The following is a 9,067-nucleotide window of genomic DNA, read 5'->3' as shown; positions in this document are numbered from 1 at the left end:
CAAAATGGAACAGAGTAAAGCCAGGTGATTAAGCGAGAACCAGCAGTTCTCCTGGGGCTGGTTATGAGTGCTAGGAATGAGTGGGACTTTGAGGAGAAAGAGAGTTGAAGAAGATCTTCAGGATCTTTGTGCCATAAGGTTTAATATAAAGTTTAATATATTTTAAAGTTTAATATACTTCTTTGGTGCTTTCGAGAGATTTCAGTAAATATTTAAATTACTTTTCAGTGCTTATTTGAATGTCAGTTTTTGTAGGATACTATGTTAAGATGGGCATTAAGAAGGTTCAGTTTAACTTATGTGTGATACCAAGAAGCAGAGCGTTCTCTGAAGCTCTTGGGAAAGCCCTCTTTAATGCAAAGAACGAAACAGAGCTCTTATTTCTTGGGATTATTAAGGCACAATGAAGGGCATCAAAGCTCATCTCTCAAATCCTTTGAAGACACACCAGGTCTGATCACCAAAACTCCTAGTGAACCAGAACTGGATTCTTTCGGAATATTTCTCTCTTCTTAGTAGGGAACCTTTTACCTCTTCCTACTTCTCTCATCCTTTTGTTGATTCAGCTCCATGCTAGGTTCCAGGAGATGTCACTGTCAGAATACGAGGAGCTTCTGCCCGATACACTGGGTCATTGACTCATTCAGGCTACTTATTTGCCTCAGACTTTTTATCTTAACTCTTACAATAAAGTCCTTTCTTGTCCCTAGATTCTTTCTTTGCCCTGTTGTGGAGTTGGGGACGCTACCTTGTTCTTGGGGGTCGGAGATCCTGCCTTAGCAATCTGTCAGGGGACACTACTTGTTTTTCGCTTGGTCCTCTTCCAACTCTACAATTTGGTGTTGACGCTAGATTAGTGCCTTGATCACCCAGTACCACGTGAGCAAAATCCCTAATGCAAGTCTTCAGCAGTCTGCCTGCTCCTGGATTGTCCAGCACTGAAGTAGAGCATACAAGGACTTTGGAGAAAAGGAGTCTAACATTCAAATCCAGGATCTACCATTCACTAACTCTATGACCTTGAACAAGACACTTAACCTCTTAATAGCAACAAGTCCTTTATCAGAAAAGTGGGAATATCGATACCACTTTGAAGAGTTGTGATGATAAAATGAATAACTTATAAAGTACTCAAGGACTCAATAATGATTGTGCTGCTGCTGGTCATACCTTGCTACCTGACCCTTTGAACACAGTTGGACTTCCAATATTACTGATAATCACCTGGACTGTCTTTTCTAGGTCTTAGCCTTTCCCAGGCCATCCTGCATCACTGTGGTTCACCAGGTCCTACCAAAAATATATTCAAACGTGAGAGCTGGAGTTTAAGTTCACGGCAGTCCTGAGTACGTGTGCTTAGGCAAACATATACATATATATCTCGTGTTGTAGCGGAGAGGGAAGACAACTTCATTGCTACCTTATTGGCACATCTTAGTCCCCTTGGTCCGTATTTGCATTAGGTTATTACCAGAGTGGCGCCTCCAGGCTACTTTCACAACCTGTCAAATATTCACTGCACATCAACCATGCCAGGCACCAAGGGGATTACCAGGGTTAATAAGAAAAGAACTAACACTTACTCAGCCTCTGCTGTGCAGCAGCCATTGTCTCATTTACATCCTTTATTTAATTTCATCCTCAGAAAACCTAGCGAGACAAATATTATCCCCATTTCATAGATGAGTAATCACGAGTTTCATCAGAATATGAGACTTTAGTACATCTAACCAAAAATGTGCAACAGTAACTAAGCTTCGCCCTGTTAATTATTTGGATCAGTTCTTGTGTTGTCAACATACATTTGCTGAAGAAAATATCCTAGTGGGATCTCAGAGAACGTGCTTTCTAATCCCTTTAAGCTAAGGATCAGAAACCACACTCACAGAGGTTATATGACCAGTTCATTGACATGGCAATAGAGCAGGAAGATTGAAACCCAGGTCTCCTGTTTTTAGATCAGGGATTCAAAGAAAAGAAGAAGAGGAAAAAAAGCCTGTAATATTAAAACACCAAATTAAAGTAAAATCCTTTTCCAGCATTACATATTCATACTTTTCCAATTCTGTCCCTGGATCTGCTTTGCTTTATATTTCTATTTCTGTTCATGACAAAGTGCTCTCATGCCTATCATGTTGTATGAAGGGCCAGGCCGAGTTAGGAAGATGCATGTGGCCTGTTAAGAGTGTAGGTTGCTGCTCTTGGCCCTTTGAAATTTATCTTGGGAGGTCTGGGGGCTTTCTTTCATTGCTGCCTTGTTTTAAAGGCTTTGCCAGCAAGCTTGTCTCATCCTAGAGTTTCTGTTCTCAGATCTCACACTTAGAACAACACTGCCACTGGGAAGGCAGGGGTCCTCATGCAAAGGCAGAGAATGCAGGAGAAGCATGAGTCCCTGGGTCCTCTGGGGCCACTGCACACCATCCTGCCCACCTAGCCACTAGCTGGTCAGCACAGAAGACAGATGGGGCGGTGCAGCCAACTGCAGAGTCAGTTACGTTCACCCTCAACCTCCTGCCCTCTCTTTATGAAAACAGGGAAGGACATTCAGAAGCTGCCAGGGATTCTTTCTCACCCAGGGGGCTCACTTTCCCAAGTATTTACATCTGTTTTTAAATTGTGATATTTATTAATTTTTAAAATTGAAGTATAGTTGATTTACAATATTATGTTACTTTCAGGCATATAGCAAAGTGATTCAGTTTTATATATATTTATGTATATTGTATATATATATATACACACACACACACACACATATATATATATATATTTTTTTTTTTTTTTGCGGTACGCGGGCCTGTCACTGCCGGGGCCTCTCCCATTGTGGAGCACAGGCTCCCGACGCGCAGGCTCAGCGGCCATGGCTCACGGGCCCAGCCACTCCGCGGCATGTGGGATCTTCCAGGACTGGGGCACGAACCCGTGTCCCCTGCATCGGCAGGCGGACTCTCAACCACTGCGCCACCAGGGAAGCCCAACACACACATATATATTTTTAAGATTATTTTCCATTATATGTTATTGTAAGATATTGAATATATTCCCTGTGCTATACAGTAAAGCCTGTTGCTTACCTATTTTGTGTATAGTAGTTTGTATCTGTTAATCCCATACTTCTAATTTATTCTTCCTCCTCCCCTTTCCCCTTTGGTAACAGTAAGTTTGTTTTCTATGTCTGTGAGTCTGTTTTGTATATAAACTCATTTGTATTATTTTTTCGATCCTTTAAGACTTTCATTCTTGCTTGTGGAAAGGGAGATTTTGTGCAAGGTGAATTAGGCTCCAGTCATCAGCTGGTGACATGGCCTTTGCAGTTGAGGAGTCTTAGAAAGGAAGTTCTGTAAATTGCCAGGCCTGGCAGAAAGACTGCATCCCCGGTTTTTGTATATTTGAAGAGTTAGTTCTTCCTCACAGTTTCCCTTCTGTTATTGCTGAATTGTGTCCCCCCCACCCCCAACTCCCGATTCATATACTGATGTCCTAGCCCCGGGTACCTCAGAATGTCACAGTATTTGGAAAAAACGTATTTAAAAAGTTAAGTTAAGACGAGGTCTCTAGAGTAGGCCCTCAATCAAGCTGACTGGTGTCTTATAAGAAGAGGAATTTGCACAAAGAGAGAGAGAAGCACCAAAAAAACGCACGCATAGAGCAGAGACCACATGAGGACCCAGAGATAAGGTGGTGCCACGTGCAAGCTGAGAGGGGCCTCCGAAGAAACCAAACCTGCCGACACCTTGATCTTGGACCTCCAGCCTCCAGAACTGCGAGAAAATACATTTCTGTTGTTTAAACCACCTAGTCTGTGATATTTTGTTGTGGCAGCCCAAGCAAACTCATACACTTTCCCTGATACTCCCAGAATCTCAGAAGATAAAGATTTGGGTCCATCTCCATGTACTGTCTCCCTGTTGGTTTTCCTATCCCTTCCAAAAACTTCCGACGGTCTAAAGTGTTTTTGTGGTTCCTTCTGGTCCCTAGTCCTTCTAGCACCCAAGACAGCGGATGAAAGAGCCAAGAGCAGGCATTATCTGAAAAGCTCCTTGATGATGGAAAGGAAAGCAGTAATACAGCACTCTCAGAACTGAAATATTATCTCAAGAGAGAATACACTACACCCTGATATTTTAAAGTGTCAATATCACTATGTGGGTATGTGAGAGAAAAGGACATGGATTCATATGGAACGATACACAGTATGGAAGAACAGAGGACCCTGATACTAATTACAGAATAACAAAGTGAGAAGAGAGAAAAACCAAAGACTTGGGTTGGCTTGTGTTTAAGAAAATACTAATCATAGTCACTTATGTGAACGGCTTACTCTTGATAGCTAATTATCACACAGCGCGGTAACAATGACGTATATCATTAAACATGTATCAGATTAGCTTTACTTGATGACAACAACAAACTCCTAGAAGCATCCTTAGAGAGCAACGTCTAGATCCATCCCCTCGTTTTACAGATGCGGACACTGAGGCTAGTCTGTGGTAGCTGCTTATGACAAGGCTGAGACCGGAACATATGTCTGTGGCTTTCCAACTATGCTCCCCACAAGAAAACTGCCTGAGGTTAGAGCCACACATCAACGAAGACCACATCCTTCCTGACTGTTCTATGTAGGTAGCACATGGTCCAGGCACTGTCATGTCATGCGGTTGTATTTCCTTCACATCATCCATCGGTGGTTGAATGCATCTTGTTTATTTGTTTGTCTTGTTTTCACTGCTGTAGCCCTAGCACACAGTAGGTGCTCAATGAATATTTCTCAAATGGAATTAATGAGCAAGTGATTCATTAACAGAAAGACTCTGGTAGGAGGATCACATGGGATCCAGGGAACGGGATGTGACTAGACCTGAAGGCTGGTACTGAGGTTGCACAACGCCAGGTTTCCTGTCTTTCTGCTTTCCATGCTTAATCATAAGAATTATCTGAGACACTGGTGAAATATACAGATTTCCAGGCCATTTTCCTAGAATTTCAGATTTGGTGGGTCTGGATAGGGTTCTAGGAACTTATATATATATATATATTTTTAACAAGCACCCCAGGAATTTGTTATGCTTACTGTATTTAGAAAGTACCGCTTAATAGATCTGCCTCATGTCGAGAGCCTCGCCATTAATTCACAACCCAAAGGAAACAGAGAAATCTTTAACTCTGAGTATTTCTATGGAGAAAATGCCATGTTTAGAGATTATTGGATTGTTTAAAGAATCTATTCGTGGTGATATGACAAGTAGCATCTGAGAGGAAAGAGCAGGACACATTCTTTTATCAAATTATACCACAGCAGACCCAATGCTAGGTGCTGGGGGCTGGGAGCAATGGCATGGGAGACACAAAACGTCTGTGTGTAGAGAGCTCACCGTCTAGTGGAGGGACAGGGGAGAGACCAGGAGATTCTTTCCAGCCCTTTATTAAGGAATAATTTACATAGAGTAAAATTTACCTGTAAGTGCATAGTTCTGGAAGTTTTAAAAACTGCAGTTCCACCTCCCCCAATTTCCCTCATGCCTCTTTGTCAAGATCCAGGGTGACCAACTGTTCTGATTTGCCTGGGACTGAGTGGTTACCAGGGATGAAGACTTTCTGGGCTAAAACCGGGACAGTCGCAAGCAAACTGGGATGGCTAGTCAAGCTGTTAGGTCAACCTCTCCCTCTACTCCTAGCCCTGGAAACTCGATTTGGTTTTGGTGCCTAGAGTTTTCCTGTATGGGATCATACAGCATGCACCTTATGTGTTTGACTTTCTTCGCGTAGAATAATGAATTAGAGATTTTTTAATGTTGTGTGTATATCAGTAGTTTATTCCCTTATATTGCTGGGTAGTGTCCCATCATATAGATGTACCATGGATGTGAAGGCATTCCCCAGGCAACTGTAATTTACTGTGAAACTGTTGTGAGGAGTTGAGTGACTCCACCCCACCGCAGGGATGTGCTGCCTCTGTTATTCCCCTCTGTCTTCTAAGACTACACTCTCTGGTTCTTGTCCATATGAACTTTCACTGCCATCTTTCAATCTGCATCTCAACATGCAAGTTCATCATAAAGGAGGAAGAAGGTGGGTGAGGGGAGACTAGAGGGGACATGGATGTTGGCAGTGGTTTGCTCGGAAGGATCCCAAAGTACTGCATGCACTAGCGCAGGGTTCCTTTCAGCCTGGAAGCACAGCTCTGAAATAGCACATGGGCCTCAGAAAGAGGAAGTAAGTTAGCACCTTGCAGGAGCACAGCAAGTGAAAGAGGAGGAGAAGAAAATTTAGATCCAAGCCATCCGAGAAATGCCTCCTCTCATTAAAAAGTGCCTAGGTTAAGCAGATCAGATCTCGGTTTTATAAAACATCCAGGGAAAGCACCACTCACTGTGGACTATATAAAACTCATTTCATCTCCTTGAGAAGGTAAGAGCCAGAGTCACTTCCAGTTAATGAAAAACTTAAGGTGGGCAAAGTAAAATGGTCTCATTTTGACTCAGGAGGATATCTTTAAACAGCGAAAGCAAATCCAAACTCTTTCCGCCTTTTCTTTGCCTTTTCCAAGAATAGACTGCAAAACCCGGCCATGTTTCAAAAGAATATACATCTACAGCTCTCTCTGTAGTCTCTCAAGATCCTGACATTTTCTCCAGGTCAGAGACACTGCATGTAAATAACTGTCTATCTATTCGTGGCCTGCCACTCAGGCAGTGAGGCAAAAAATCTGGACTCAATTCCTGCCTTTAGATAATTGCTTAGCAAACAGGATGCACATAATCCATTTTCATTATTAATACTCCAGTTAGAAGCCGGGCTCTGTGTTTGGTTTCTCATAATGAGAAGCGCCTTACAAGGAAGGTGAGGAAATCTGCCATTCAGCGCACAGCATCGTGAGGAGAAAGGAAACCCCTCCTGCGGCAGACCCAGATCCCAGATATCTCTGCTCCCCATAGAGCAGTCGGCTAGATGGGCCCTCTTTCGAAGAGCAGGACATGCTGACTCTCCTGCCTGTGTGAATGTGGAAAAACGTCTTGCCGGCTCATTTGCTTATTATACGTTACGCGTTCTTAATCTGGGTTCGATAGCGCCTTCCAAGGCATCCGCCCCATACAACTAACTGCACACCCAGGGAGCACATCCACTGGCGTGAGGCAGAACGGAGTTTGAAAGTGATTGTCAAGCAGGGCTAATTCAGATGTAACCAGCACAGCCCTGGTGGTTGGCTCAGCCACACAGCAGAAACCTGGTTAGTTTTTAAAGGTTATTTTCTTTAAATGCTTGAACTAGAGGGGGTTCCTAAAGAGTGTTAAAGGACTTCTTGGTGAAATCTGTTCCCATTCTCCTGTAACTTTCATTCCATTTCGGCAGAAGGTGGCTTGCTATTAAAAGAAAAGATAATCCATTATCACTATGAGTCTTGAACTGCCAGGGGGAAGCCTGCAGCTGACTGGAAGGAAAGGCTGATAACTTGCATTTAAAGAAAAAAAGAGAATCAATTGCTAGTTGGTGTCTTGCCATCAGTCAGAAATACACCATAAATTTGTTCATGGGCAGAGGGACTGGGGCCCTTGGAGGATTTGCAGTGGGATTTGAAGGCTTCCTATTTACCTCTAGGTGATTAGTTTGAGCCCAGTTTGGATCCACAGTGACTAAGTTGATTATTTTTGTCGAGCTTTTTGGTGACAGGTGTCCGTGTTATAGGAAACAAATTGGCACTAATTGGGCACTCCCGCTGGCATCTAGGCAGGAAAGGGCAACAATGGCTTGACTTTGGAAACTGCACATCAACAGGAAGGGGACACCCGTGCTGGACATACCCAGTCTGTCTTCTTGTTGATTTGGTTTTTGTTTGTTTCAGGAATTCGAGACACGGTAATTTTGCAGGTGGCAATTTTCACCAGCATTCCCTCTCCCACCTACTCCAACTCACACAGGCACACACACAACCATGAGGGAATTCTTCAAAAAATAGTATGCTGATCATGGACCCATCACTCTGTTTACCCAAGATCATCAGTAAGAGATGTTGGCCAGGGAACACGCTAAGATCAAAACATAAATTATCAGTGGGCAGGGAGGTTGTAGTTTTTGTTTCCCTGTGTACCCGGCATCCGGTCAGGTACATAGTAGATGCTGAATATCTGTCAAATGAATGTATATATGTGGAGTGAATGGATGAATCTCTCTCTCTCTCTGAACTGTTGATGCATGATCCTTCCAAGTAGAATCCTAGACGCTTAGAGTTGGACAGGGACCTAAGCCATCATCTGAAGAGACTGTCATCCTTGCTCAGGGGTCTCGGTGAGGTAGTGACTGAGCTGCGAGCAGACTCTCTTGTCTTCTGAGCCCTGGTGTACCACTCTCTCAATGCTTCTTCTGAGAAAGAACTATTTCAGAACACAAAACAGTGCTGCTAAGGAACGGCATGGTGGACCATGAATAGAGAAGGCTGATTTCTATATTGGGGGTCTCTCCTGATTATGTGGCCTCAAGAAAATCACTTAGCACTATTGGGTTTCTGCTGTTTATAGTCTGTTTGGGGAGAGAGAAAAGTGACCAAGCAATTACAAGAAAGAATGCCATGTTTGAATAATAAGAAAATAAGTGGGAATACAAGGGCAAAAAATACTAGCACCATTTTGGGGTAAATTATTTTTCAGCTCTAGATAATCAGTACATTGAATGAGAATGTGGAAGGCTTGTGAGAGGTGACCCTTGATTCTGTAAGTCTTTAGGGCCCACACGGTGATTTCAGAAGTGACTCACCCGGCATACTCTCATGGTCCACCGGGGGGCGGCAGAGGTCAAGTTGTTCTGTACCAAAAGAGGTAGAGTGATTTGAGTTTTGTAATTAAGAGGAGGTAGGACAGAGGAGGGTAGACTTAGGTCAATGCAAATTTATCCTCCCTTTGGTGGCGCCTACATACAATGACCCAAGGTTTGGGATCTCACCGTCAACCTGAAGCAACTCCTTGTAACCTTAGGCCTTTGTGGTAATTTCCTAGAAATAGAAGTCTAGAGAGAAAGGAAGATAAGGGATGGCTTCTGAGCCGAAGATAAATTATTCAGTTATCTATAGTAAGGG

This window comes from Neophocaena asiaeorientalis, unplaced genomic scaffold (assembly GCF_003031525.2).
Source record: "Neophocaena asiaeorientalis asiaeorientalis breed wild unplaced genomic scaffold, Neophocaena_asiaeorientalis_V1.1 scaffold256, whole genome shotgun sequence".
NCBI classification, from domain to species: domain Eukaryota; kingdom Metazoa; phylum Chordata; class Mammalia; order Artiodactyla; family Phocoenidae; genus Neophocaena; species Neophocaena asiaeorientalis.
This window is presented reverse-complemented; position numbering follows the sequence as displayed.